Here is a 14,204-nt window from a genome sequence, read left to right as displayed (position 1 = left end):
CAAAATGTTATCAAATGGTGAAGATTATATGGTTGTTCATTATACTATTACTTCAACTGCTCTATAGGTTTAAAATTTTAAATGCAAAAAAAAATCACCAAACCTTTCTTGACTTTACCTTTACATTTGTAAAATGAGGGAGTTTAAAATAAATTACCTCTAAGTTGTTGATTATTTGATTGCATGTAAACTGGAACAAAGGAGAAAGCAACAGTTGAGTTAGTTAAGAATTTAATAAAATACACTAGAAGGGTAACAAATGTGATGCTAATGACATGGGCAGTTAATTTAAAACAATTTTGGTCAGGCATGGTGGCTCATGCATGTAATCCCAGCAGTTTGGAAGGTTGAGGCAGGAAGATGGCTTGAGGCCAGGAATTTGAGACCAGCCTGGGCAATATAGTGAGATCTCATCTCTATAAAAAATTAAAAAATTAGCTGGGTGTGGTGGCTCCTGTCTGTAGTCCTAGCTACTCGAGAGGCTGAAACAAAGGATCACTTGAGCCCAGGAGTTTGAGGTTGCAGTGAGCTGGAATGATTGCACCACTACCCTCTAGCCCGGTGTCAGAGTAAGACCTTGTCTCAAACAAACAAACAAGCAATTCTGTAAATAGCACATAGTTCTTTGCCTGGCACATAATTAACTTTGGATTACTGTTTCTTGATAAAGTTCAGTAAAACACTTGGGGATTCTTTCAAAATTTTGTAAAAACTCCTTAAATATAACTAGAAACCCAAATTATTTCCACTTTAGAAATAATAGTTACATACCTGATTGACATACACAAAGAGGCTTATTCATTTCAAATTCGTAGCATATTATTGAAAAAAATAAAAATTTATAAAAGTCAAATATAATAAACACATTGCAAAACTATAGACAATTTGTACATGTGATATATCATTTACCACATATATTTTATATTTGATATTATATTATTACAATTTTCATGTTATTTATGTTGTCATATTCATCATTTTATGTTATCATATTTGTATACATATTATTCAAGTGGTGAGCAGAATATTATCTACTTTAACTTCTTTTTCTTTTTATAGATATTTAATATGGTTGCTGAAAATTTTATTTTATTTTATTTATTTTTCTTTTTTATTATACTTTAAGTTCTAGGGTACATGTGCACAACGTGCAGGTTTGTTACATATGTATACATGTGCCATGTTGGTGTGCTGCACCTCTAACTTCTTAAGAAAGCAATTTTTTTCATTCAAAAGACTAAATACCCTGGTTCTTCAGCATATATAGCAAATTGGAAAAATTAACAATTCCCGATTGGTGAGCATTGATTAAAATTATATCTCATAAAGTTACATTTGCTATTAGGTAGCAAGATTGAGAAAGAGAAATATTTTAAAGCATGCTTTCCATGCAAGAATCTCAACTGTTTTAATTGAAAATTCCAAAACCATTACACAGAAAACCTGAAGAAAACCGTACTGAATTGTTGGTGAATTATGCTCTTTCTCCACGGTGACATAAAGTATTGTTTGGAAAAGATAATAATAAAGAACATTCTCCATCAGTTAGTAAAACATATCAAGATATATTTCTTAAATGATTTCCTGGGCTAAGGGATGCTCAGATAGCTGGTAAAACATTATTTCAGAGTGTGTCTGTGAGGGTGTTTCCAGAAGAGTTTAGCATTTAAACACTTTCAACTCCAAAAGGCAGGAGACTGAGCCCAAAGTCCACCACTGCAAAATATATCCATGTAACAAACCTGCACATGTACTGCCTGAATCTATACAAATTTAAAAATAAATAAATAAATAAATTCCACTTTGTTGTGTACTAATAGTGTCTTATTTTCACATCACAGTGGATATTAGACTGGTGATGGCTGTACTTTGACCTAATATAATTCGCATTCCCCATATCACTTAGCACAGCAATATTTATAATTACACATACACACACACACACACACACACACACACACACACACACAGAGCATTCACAGGCATTTGATGAATGAGTGACTCAGTGTATGAATTATTCTACTCTTTAGTAGATGTTCCAGATTTTAGTATCATGTTTCTGCCCATTACTCTCTTTTTCAAATGTTTAAGTTACTAAATTTCAAAATTTGCCAAATTTAGCAATTTTTACTATGAAAGCATTACCCCCTTGTTCATATTAACAGAATATGTTTGACACTGCTTAACTAAACAATAAGGAATAAATATTAATTCTACCGTGTCCACTCATATGCCGAATTCACATCTTTGTCTGATTTACTTGCATCTGTTTTATTTTAGCTTGGTCAAGAAAACAATACCATCTTTAACTGTACTATGAAAGACTAGAAATGTGACTGAATCAATGTACTATCATCCATTGTAATAGTGTTTTCAAAAGGGGTATTGTTACAGGAGGTCCTACAACTAACTATAAAGGGGGTGGGAAAGTGTTGGTGCCTCTCTGCACAGTGCTTCACAGCTCTCCAATTCACGGATCTCATGTTGAAGCAAAATTCTTTCTAAGACCCAAACTCTTTCCAGGCAAGTTTCCAAATGGTCTAAGGCAAACTTACCACTGTTTATGCTGCTAAATGTTTAAAGTTAAAAATCATGGGTATTTCACTCTAAAATATGTCACAAAAAGGTCTTTGCTGTTTACCTGATTCAATTAGTAACTTTACTTAGGATGATTTTTAGGAATAGATGAGCATTTTTTAAAATGTGGTTTACGTACTTACAAATGTATACAGTAAAACATTGTTATTAAAAGATGAATGTTCTTGAATAAAGGTTTAGGTCAACACCAAAAATCACTTGGGTATTCTTCTTCCTCTAGGGCACACAGCATATCTTAATTCTGCACATAAGAATCATTTTTTCCCAGCCTGGGCAACATAGTAAAACCCCATTTCTACTAAAATAAAATAAAATAAAAAATCAACCAGGCATGGTGGCGTGCGCCTGTAATTCCAGCTACTTGGGAAACTGAGGTGGGAGGATCACTTGGGGCCAGGAGTTTGGGACTGCAGTGAGCTTTGATTGTGCCACTGCACTCCAGCTTGGGTGACAGAACGAGACCCTGACTCTAAAAAAAAAAAAATCATTTTTTTGTGGTTGAATTGTATTATAGAGATAAGAATAATAATTTTAAAACAATGATATAATATAATCTTGGCACCACTGGCACTCCATAGAATCTGTGAATTTTCTGATTCAAATGGAACAAAGCTATTAAGTTATATGTTCACTAATGCTTCATGATGATTATTACATTAAGATTAATTTTGGTAATAGTTCTATATTTCTCATCTTTAAAGGTAAAAAAAATGATAATTTCTGCCTAACTAGATCTGTAGCTATATCTTCTTCCTAATTTGAAATGGTAGTAACTGCCTAACTTTGTAGCTACATTTAAAACTGATTTTCAAGGAGTTTTCATACAAAAACTTTCTGTCACATAATCCTGGGTTTCACTGAAAATAGAGTAATAGGTAACACCTAGAAGAGAAAGCAAAAGTCAATCAACAAGAGAAAATTTTCTCTCTTATCTTATAATTAACTAATTATAATAAAAATCTATATAATATCATACTTTCATTTTTACTGAGATTTGAATTCATTCTTATGGCAGCCTGAATCTGCAGATACCACCACTAAAAATTGGAATTGTGAGTGAACAGTTCTAATTCTGTCTCCACCTGATTCTCCATCTCAAATATAAAAGCCTCTTGTCTCAAAAGTGGTTTGATATTCCAGTCAAAAATCTAGATCAAAAAATATTTTAGATTCTCTTGAGAATAGGAAAAGCAATAACCTAAGCAAAAACAATCACTTATTCAGGAATGTTTTAATTTTGTATACATATAAGCACAGTGGTAAGACAGGACCTTGTGTGTTAAAAGCAACTGAAGTGAAACCATGAGCACAATAGGAAGTCATGCTTGAAAACCAGGAGACTTCTGCTGCTGGCCCTGGGGGAGTGACAGAGTGTAGAATTAACTTTCACCCATAAACAACTAGCAAACTGAGTAAATATAGAAAATATTTATTTTTAGAAACTGGATTAGTTCAGCCACAGTGGAAAGCAGTTTGGAGAGTCCTCAAAGAACTTAAAACAGAACTACCCTTCTGACCCAGCAATCCCATTACTGGTTATATACCTAAAGGAATATAAATTGTCTTACCATAAAGACATATGCACATGTATGTTCACTGCAGTACATTTTACAATAGCGGAAACATGGAATCAATCTAGATGGCCATCAATGGTATACTGGATAAAGAAAATGCGGTACAATACACCACGTAATACATGCAGCCATAAAACAGAATCAAATTATGTCCTTTGCAGCATGGATGCAGCTGGATGCCATCAACCTAAGTTAATTAATGCAGGGAAAGGGAACAAAATACTGCACGTTCTCACTTACAAGTTGGAAACTTGTAAGAGGGGAACAACAGACACTGGAGCTTACTTGAGGGTAGAAGGTGGGAGAAGGGTGAGGACGAAAAACCTACTTGTTGGAGACTACGCTTGATATCTGGATGATTAAATAGTTTGTACACCAAACCCCAGCAACACATAATTCTCCCATGGAACAAACCTGCACATGTACCCCCTGAACCTAAAATAAAAGTTGGAAGAAGGAAAAATAAAAAGACAGACCCTGGACCATAGGCAGTGTAGATAATGGTCTCTGAAAAAAGAAACAAATGAGGAGTGTTCTGTTTGAAGGTACTTTTCAAGCTGCAGCAAAGTAATGAGGAAACCAGAATAAGCCTGGGAATCTCATTGAATTGGGGGGACAGATATCCCAGTTTGGGGAGGCTGTAGCAGTTAGCATCTGTGGGGCAAAGTACCTGAGATAAAGGAACTAAATGGAGAAAGACCTCCAAAATCTGACTAGAGATCCTTATAATTCTTTGGCTGAACACCAAATATGCATGAGTACTCTGAAGTCCCATGAGTCAAAACTAGAAATATCTTCCATGAAGAGAAAAATTATGTAAGATGAACACTTCGCAGAACTCGCACAGAACTGGTAGTTTTTTGAATTCTGATTAGCCAGAGTAGAGGTGCCTTATTGAATACAAAAAACGTCCAGTAAATTTCACAGAAGGGCCCACATCTTAGAAATGGAGTCAAAGTAGCCCAGAGTAAATTTTATTCTAGACTTTTCCTAAAATAACTTAGAAAGAAGCTTCAAAAGACCAAAGTTCTAAAAAGTGGCCAAAACCTAAAACTCTTTAAAGTGATTCAACAAAATCTGGCTCTCAGCAAATTAAAGTTCACAATGTTTGGCACTGGGAAGAGTCACTCAATAGAGACAAACAATCCTAGGAATGAACGAGATTATAAAACCGGTGACAAGAACTTTAAAATATCTATTAAGAATATGCTCCATATCCTCAAGGATATAAAAGAAAACATAAAAATTATGAGACACAAATAGAAAACGTAAAAGAGAAACAAATGGAACTTCTAGAGATGAAAATTAAATATATGAAATGAGGAATTCGCTGGGTAAAATTAACAGTGGGAAGTAATGTGTTTCAGAAGAAAAGATCAGTAGATTTAAAGCTATAGCAACAGAAGCTATCTAAAATGAAGCACAGATAAAATAATAACTAAAAAACAGAAACAAAGCTTTAATACTCTGTGGGACAATATAGGTAACTGGAGACCCAGAATGAAAAAGAGGGAGAACAGAGGACAGAAATAATAGACAAAATTCCCATATTTGTTGAAAACTGTAAACCTATAGATCCATAAAGCTCATAGTTCCTAAGCAGAATAAACAGAAAGAAACCATCCCAGCACATATTATCAACTAATGGCTGAAAATTGCCAAGTTTTGGGAGTTGAGGGAAGGAGACAGAGTTAAGTTTGTGGGTGAGAAAGCATTCCATGGCCACTCTCTAAGGATTCATAACCAGCAGGTATAAATTCTTATCATTGACTTTAACTATTGCCATGTTTTTTGGGGGGTCTGACATTAAAAGTGAACAAAAGTACAAAATGAAATGACCGCTATGCTGTCAGACACTGTCACAGTTAAAGGATTCAGAAGTTTTTCAGCCTGAAGATGTTGAGTAGTAACTCTTTACTGTGCAGACAAATATGTTTGATTGTGCTTATTATAGGAATCTCTGTACCATTCACTTATTAAATGTTTATGGAGCACCTATTTTGTTCCTAGTCTGGTGGTAGGTAGATATTTTGTGGTAATATGCAAAATAAATAAGGTAAACATACTACTAGTTAGTTCCCTTAATTTAGAGATTCTAACTTGGTGTGCAAATAAACAGTGAATAGTACTTCACATAGGAAAAAAATGCATATAACAATCTCTAAAGCCTCTATTCATAAGTGGTTATAGCAGTTATAAAGTTGTCCTTATGCATCAAAACTCCAAGATTTAGCATTTTGATTCAAGCAGGACTCCTTTTTCCTCCATTGAGGATATTGACTATATAATCCTAGAATCAAAAGGTGCCAGGACTAAAGAAGACTATAGAAATCGTTTAGTACAGTGGTGTTGAAACATTCATGAAAGAAGCCAGGTGGCTACCTCAGGTGGACTGGGGCAGTGGTGAGGTAGTGAGGGCAGATTGACTGAGCAGATGGTCCTCTGGTGTAACCAGAAGACCAGAATACATTGGAGTGGTGGGGACGGGAGTTTGGGGGAGGGAGGGGCACACTTATCATGGATTCATACATCTCATATTAACACTTTGCCTAGGCCCTAGGATAACTGAGTTTGAAAAGCCTGAATTATATTCTCTCCTTTCTTTTTATTGTTCCTCCTTTCCTCTCAATATGCAACCACTAAGGAAGGAGGTTCATGTCACTGGCTGATGTTTTTTCCAGATAGTGCATTCTCCTAGGGCACAAAAGGAACCATCATCTTAACTAATTTTTACTTTAACTTGTTAACATCCCATGCTATTTTATATAAATGATTTTCATTTGTGTATTTGGACAGATACTATTAACACATATTTGTGAAATTACTTTTATTTCAATAACATTATTTGTGATAGCACACATTATGGACCAAAGCTTGAAAGGCTGATCCATATCACTTACTTCAGACTTCTCACCTGAGTAAGCTAGCTTATACTACCAGCAATATAGCTTCAAATTCTTGATAATACTTAAAAAAATAAAACGTAACCAAAACTCAATGTTATTAAATTTGACAGGAAAGGTGGAGAAATGGCTTCAATGCCTATTTTGCCTGCTTCAGTGTCCAATATGAGGCTATTTACATTTAAATTAATTAAAAATTTAAAAGCATTAGCTCCTTAATAGCACTTGCTACATTTCAAGTTCTTAATAGCCATATGTAGCTAGTGGGTATTTTATTAGACAGCTGAGAAATAAAAATGTTCCATTATTACAGATATTCTATTGGACAGCCCTGCACTAAAGAAATACCGTAAATTGAAGAAAATTGCTTTGTCATCTATAAGCATGTCCCTGTGTCTCTTGTCATGGAAAGGAAACTGTTACTCTGTGAAAAGAAAATCTAGTGCATTCATTTTCTTTCTGACATTTCATTCAATTGTCATGTCCTTCCATCTGCCTTCTACTTCTAATAGTTCACACTTCCTGTTCAATCTACATGTTAAACACAGAGACATCAACCATTACCATCCATACCCTCTTTCCTGCTAAATAAAGCAATTCTTCTACTACCACAAACATTGGATGTAAATTGTCATTCTGTCACTAGAAAAGATTAGATTATACGCATTTCAAAAAGCAGCTTTTTCTGCCTTTGATGGGTTTCCAGTAAATATCCTTGCCCCCAAATACCTTCCAAGGATCTGGTCACAGTGCCTGACATTCCAGCATGTTCCTGAAAATTTTTAGTTTTTCCCAAATTCATTACTAAAATGCTGCTGTGTATGAATCTGGCTGCTGTGTATTAATCTGGTTCCCTATATAACTATGTGTAATTTAACAAGTCAGTGCTCTCAGGCTTACAGAACCTGGAGGAAAAAGGTTTTGACAACTAGGGAGGACAGAGCACATCAGGGTAGCTTTCATGAAAATGCCAGGTTGCTTCTGAAAATGGAGACTCTTTTGCAATGAAAGGTGAGACCAGGAAACATGAGAATACTATTTGCTCTAAGACACAGCACCATGAGATTGAGCAAACCTGGCTTTCATCCTGTATCTATAATGTTCTCTTTCGTGTCTCTGGACACACAATTAGCCCTTGTATTTGTGTGTTTCATATCCATAGATTCAACCAACTGTGAGTGAAAAATATATAGGTAAAAATTCCACAAAGTATCAAACAGCAAAACTTAAAATTGACATGCACTGAACTACGTTGAACCCACAAGAATGAAGTGATGTACAGGTACTGTATTAGGTATTATAAGTAATCAAAGGTTGTTTGAAATACATGGGAATATGTGCATAGATGAAAACCTGTGCATAGGTTATATCCATATACTACACCATTTTATGTAAGGTAATTCAGTTTGTATGGATTTTGATATCCCTGGGGGTCCTGGAACCAGTCCCCCCACGGATACTGAGAGACGACTTTACTACTTAATATCTCTAAACTTCTGTTTTTTGTCCTTAAAAATTGGTATAAAAGTAACTTCTTATCAGGATAATAAAGGATATATACAGAAGGCCTAGCTTTGTACTGATCGCACATTGGGAAATGATGAAAGAAAGCATTATAGGGATTTCCTTCAACCTCTTTGTCACTTTTAATAAATTTTTGGTTTCAAAATCAAAACGATGAACATATTCAGTGTTCTTTTCTCTCTGTTCCAGGACTTGAGAGTTGGGGATCAACTCCAGATAAGTTGGAAGAAAATACAGACGATAGTTTCCATGGTGAAATGAGACCTTCAAGAATTGGTGTAGCTGGAGCAGAGGACCATTACCTGGAAGTGTTGGAAAGGAGATTAGAAAGTTAGGGTAGAGATGTAGAGATATAGAGATAGTATGTAGGGGTTGGCAGGAGTGTTTTTTCTTTTTCTTTTCTTTTTTTTTTCTTTTCTTTTCTCTCTCTCTCTCTCTGTGTGTGTGTGTGTGTGTGTGTGTGTAATCTAGCAGATTCCCTCAAGGACTAGAACCAGAGAGAATGAGTTATGAGTTATTCTTCATTTTCGTTTTCAGTTTCTGGCATCTGTCTAGTTTTAAGCTGACCCTGACATTTTAATTACAAACAAAAAATAAGTGCATACTGGGTACTTACTTTGTGTCTATAAATCAGGCATATCTTTCCCCTTAGGACTTTTTGTTTGTTTGTTTAGTTGAAAGGGGCAGAAAGATTTTAAGCAAAACAGCTATAAGAAAACAAGACAAGAACTGTGATATGGGATGGTGTAAAATGCAATGGGAGCACAGAGATGTCTGGTCAGAAAGTAAACTTTCCTTGTAGCAACTATTATAATATCCAGTATGAAGTGGATGTCTTTCCATGCAACCATGCCTCTCAAAACAATGGTTAATTTATTTAATTGAGTAGAATACTTTCCCGATATCCTCTGTATCATGTCTTTTAATATAAATCACCTAAAATCAACTGTCGCAGAAAATTAATCATATTCCACCTAATCAGAAGTTATCCAATAACTTTAATAGTTTGGAGACAATATGAAGAATACCAGTAAAATATCTCTGATTGCTACATGGCTGCCACAAAGTGGTTTTTTTTGTTTGTTTGTTTGTTTTTTTAAATTTGAGATAGAGCCTCACTTTGTTGCCCAGGCTAGAGTGCAATGGCGTGATCTCAGCTCACTGCAACTTCTGCCTTCTGGGTTCTAACAATTCTTTTGCCTCAGCCCCCTGAGTAGCTGGGACCACAGGTGTGTGCCACCACACCCGGCTAATTTTTTTGTATTTTTAGTACAGATAGGGTTTCACCATGCTGGTCAGGCAGGTCTCCAACTCCTGACCTCAAGTGATCCACCAGCCTTGGCCTCCCGAAGTGTTGGGATTACAGGTGTGAGCCACTATGTCTGGCTGCCACAAAGTGGTCTTTAAAGTCATCACTTATTTTTAATTTTACTTTATATGCAATTGTAAGAACCTTTCCTGTATGTTTATTGTTTCAGTGTTCTGTGAAGGCTGACTAATGGTTACGGATGAGAAATCTGAAGAAATTAGGTGCTTTGGAAACAAAAATGACTATTAGTACCCAGAAAGGAATCTGAATTTTGAAAAAGAGTATTAAGAAAATTTTGTAATGATACTGTTGTTCCAACAGCAAGGCAGTGTGGAATGCATTTTAGAAGATTTTCAAAGTGACTGAAATGGAAAAACAAGTCATCTAAAGAGATAAACATTCATTATTTTGGAATTTTTACTTATATGGAATATCAGTTTGCTTGGTGATGATTGATAAATAAAGTATGATAGAACCTTTAGACGTAGCTATTTATGTCTTCAAAATACTTGCCTTTGATTTTTAGAGCCTTACAACAAAGCTATTATAAACTTTTCTCTCTAAACTCTGGTTTCAGTATCAGACGAAAGCATACTCTTTAGAAAAGATTTTAAGAAAAAATAAATCCTGTCTTATATTAAGTCATGTAACAGAAAATAGAAATGTAAAACAAAGGGTCTGGACTTACTTAAACCAAGTTATTAATACTTTTATACATTTAAATAATGGCATGTGATTTACATCCAATGCGCCTCATGCTGGAAAGACTGACCTAAGCCAAGAGCTAAAGAACTAAAACTCTAAAGAAAACAAACAAACAAACAACAACAACAAAAAAACTCTTTCAAATTAGCATTTTCAACCAAATACAATTCTAAGTCAACATTCAGAATAATTACAAGAAGTTCCATTTCTTATGTAACAGTTAATTTTCAGAGAATTAAAATTTGATTAAAGCCAACAAAATTATATGTGTTAAATGTAGGAGTAATAATAGCTATAGTATCTCTAAGATTGTAAAATTAAAATCAAGCTCTAATTTAAACTAGAATGCTAATGAATACCTCATTCTTACTCCACTGTGGTTCAACCCCTTTTGCACTATTTCAACAGCCTGCTAATAATGAGGTCTCCTTGCCTCTGATCTTTATTTCATCTAGTTCATCCTGTTCCTTTTATAAAATTAGCCTTTCCAGAGCAGTGTTATTCTATATCATTCCCACACTAAGAAACCTTCAAACTTTTAACTGAGTTAAGGGCAAACCTGTCAGTTTGTACTTCAGATTCTCTACCATAGTGGTTTTTCAAGTGAATTATCTGGAAACCTAATAATCTGTAGTTATTAGAAGCTTTACAAAGTTTTGTTACAAGTACAGTGGATGCTGAGACTGTAATTGCTGTTTATTAACCCGGGATTCAAATGTCTAGATGTCATTAAGACAGAACATTGTAAGAGTAACTGTGTAAACTTGAATCTATAAAGTAACTGTATTCTAATTATAACTTTGAAATCTTTTACATTAGAGTTCTATATTACATTTTATTTGGAAAGGTGGTTGATCCATTAAGAGTTTGAAAAGAGTTGGTCAACAACATGCCAACAGTTTTATCACCAAAATTGCCACAGATTCTTGTATCCTGTATCTACTATCTTTTTGTTGTTGTTGTTGTTGTTGTTTTAGGGACAGTCTTGTGGTATGGCTGAGGCTGGAGTGCCGTGGTGCGATCATAGCTCACTAAACCCTGGAACTTCTGCACTCAAGGGACTCCTGGGAATTCTGAGCAATGCTCTCACCTCAGCCTCCTGAGCGACTAGGACTACAGGTGAGTGCCACCACACTTGCCTAATTTTAAAATATTTTTGTAGAGATAAGATCTTGCTATTTTGCCTAGTTTAGTCTTGAACACCTGGCCTCAAGCAGTCCTCCTGCCTTGGCCTCCCAAAGTGTTGAGATATCAGGTTTGAGACACCCTGCCTGGACTTGCATCTACTATCATGCTGGTTCCTCCACCCAAAATTTCCTTCTCCTCATTTCGTTCCCCATGTCTCTATGTTAAATCTTTTCAGGGCTATCATAGCCTTTGCTGATCCACCTACCCAACTTTCTCTTAACTTTGTTTCGTATATACAGCACCCATTGAATTGTTCTTTCCTGCGTTTTCTCCATATTCCATCCTAGGTTAATTTTGCCTGGGGACCAAAATTATGTCCTTTTTTTTTTTGACGGAGTTTCGCTCTTGTGGCCCAGGCTGGAGTGCAGTGGCACGATCTCTGCTCACCACAACCTCCACCTCCCAGGCTCAAATGACTCTCCTGCTTCATCCTCCCGAGTAGCTGGGATTACTACCGTGTATGTGCCACCATGCCTGGCTAATTTTGTGTTTTTAGTAGAGATGGGGTTTCTCCATGTTGGTCAAGCTGGTCTCAAGCTCCCGACCTCAGGTGATCCGCCCGCCTCGGCCTCCCAAAGTGCTAGGAATACAGGCGTGAGCCACCGCACCTGGCCAAAATTATGTCTTACTTTGCACTTATTTAACTATCAGAATTTTAAAGAAAGGAATTGAGCACGAAGATTTCTGAAAGTGAAAATCAGCATCACCACTACATACGTTCTGTAAATTCTGTGCTTTAAGAGCCCTACCTTTTATCCAATGATAAAAGATGTTACTAATTAGCAAAGTATGGAAAGTATGATAATTTCATAGAACATATGTAAAATTATCAATATTTTACAATGACTTGACAATATGGGAAATGTGATTAGTAATAACAAAGATAATGAAAACGACAACTTATTGAGTGCTTGTGATATGCTGTATCTCCCCCTATAATTTCTTACCTCATGCTAACGGTTCTCCAAAATGGATAGCATCTCACTTTTACAGAAGGAAAAATTGGTACTCCAGAGGTGAAATCATTTGCTCAAGTTTACGAGAGCAAAAACAGGAGAGTCAGGATTCAATCTTGGCTCTGCGCGGCAGAAGAGCTTTTGTTCTTTCCAGTTCATCACAGTGTCACTCAAAATGAAAACAACAGCAGTATGTGTATGAATTCCTCACGGAAGAAGGTTTGAATGTTACTATTCAATAGATCTGCCTTGAGACTTCTTCGTGTCTGTTACAGAATTCTTGCTTGAGGGTATCTCAAAACAAAACACCCACTTGGGCAGAAAGCTGCCTTCCCCAGTTACTGAGCAATTTCACTCTTCCTGCCTGAGAAGGGTTTCTACCAGGATAGGGGAAAAGAAAAAGGAAAGAATCGAAAAACAAATGTTATGTACTTCGAGATAGGAACTGAAAAATTGCGTTACTACTGATAGAAGAATATAGTCAAATAAGAATAAAGAGAAAAAATACACAGAAAATGTTAATTAAATACAGATTTGTGAACAATTCTGGTATTGCTATTTGGGTGGTGATGAAAGCTAAATAATCAAACCAACAGAGACAGACTTCCTATAATAGCAGAATAGAGGAGAGATATTGATCAAAATGCTCTTCAAGTCTATGAGAGTTTCAGATTTCCAACTCAGATTCTGGCTTGCTTCTCAACTTGAATCAACGCCAACGATGCCAGTTTCCTTGCGAGAACTACTGCCTCTTCACTAATACAACCAGCTAGCCTCAGTTCTATCTGCCAGTCCTGTTTTTGCCTTCTCCTCCTGGTTGGCAGTCTCCCTGCTTTTAGGCCCACTTAAAGCCCTTTGCCTCTGACTAAAAGACAGTTGCCTCATCCTACAGTATTTAGCAATTCAAAACATCCTTAGGCCACTGAGCTAAATTTTCCCTTTAGTAGTTTCTAAATTTAATGTCTTTCCTAACTCTCACTGCCCCCATTTCTTCCTTAATTGTGATCCTGTAGAGTTTGATTTCTTACATTATAAGTAGTAAATAACAGAAGTTGCAACATACTTCAGGCACTTTGAAAGTAGCTCATGTGAATATCACCTTGAGATAACGCTGAGAATACTAGTTTGAAGAGCCCTAATAATAGAGATGCCCAGTGGAGTAGTCTCTGGGGAGGGGAGAGTAGTGATACAATTGTTAATCAGCCCCAGTGTTGAGAGTTCAGTTCCAGTTACCCAGAAGCCAGTTGCCCTAAACTTTTTACACAGCCAAATGGCAGTTTGGTCTTTTCTCCTTTCCTCTGTCCCTCAGTGTCTCCCTCCCCACTTTTCATCCTTCATACTGATTTTCCTGACCCATTGCCTCTCTGATCTTACACTTATTGATCTGAAGAAGGACTTTTCATTTCATGAGAACATTTTCCCTAAGACAAAGTAAGAAGAGCTGTTT

At 36.0% G+C, this 14,204-nt stretch overlaps 1 long non-coding RNA gene across 1 annotated transcript in view; it reads right to left on the bottom strand.

Moving 5' to 3' along the window:
* LOC105499022 (uncharacterized) overlaps window positions 1–14,204 on the bottom strand; it is a 45,024-nt gene that overhangs the window by 16,447 nt on the left and 14,373 nt on the right. The window contains exons 3-4 of the long non-coding RNA XR_003013479.2: window positions 12,749–13,134; window positions 158–8,901 (exon numbers count right to left, since the gene is read on the bottom strand). This is a non-coding gene — a long non-coding RNA (uncharacterized lncRNA). The remainder of the gene's footprint in view (window positions 1–157; window positions 8,902–12,748; window positions 13,135–14,204) is intronic.

The sequence above is a fragment of the Macaca nemestrina genome, chromosome 2 (assembly GCF_043159975.1).
Source record: "Macaca nemestrina isolate mMacNem1 chromosome 2, mMacNem.hap1, whole genome shotgun sequence".
NCBI classification, from domain to species: domain Eukaryota; kingdom Metazoa; phylum Chordata; class Mammalia; order Primates; family Cercopithecidae; genus Macaca; species Macaca nemestrina.
Note: the sequence above shows the minus strand (reverse complement) of the source record. Positions and strands in the feature narration are given on the sequence as shown.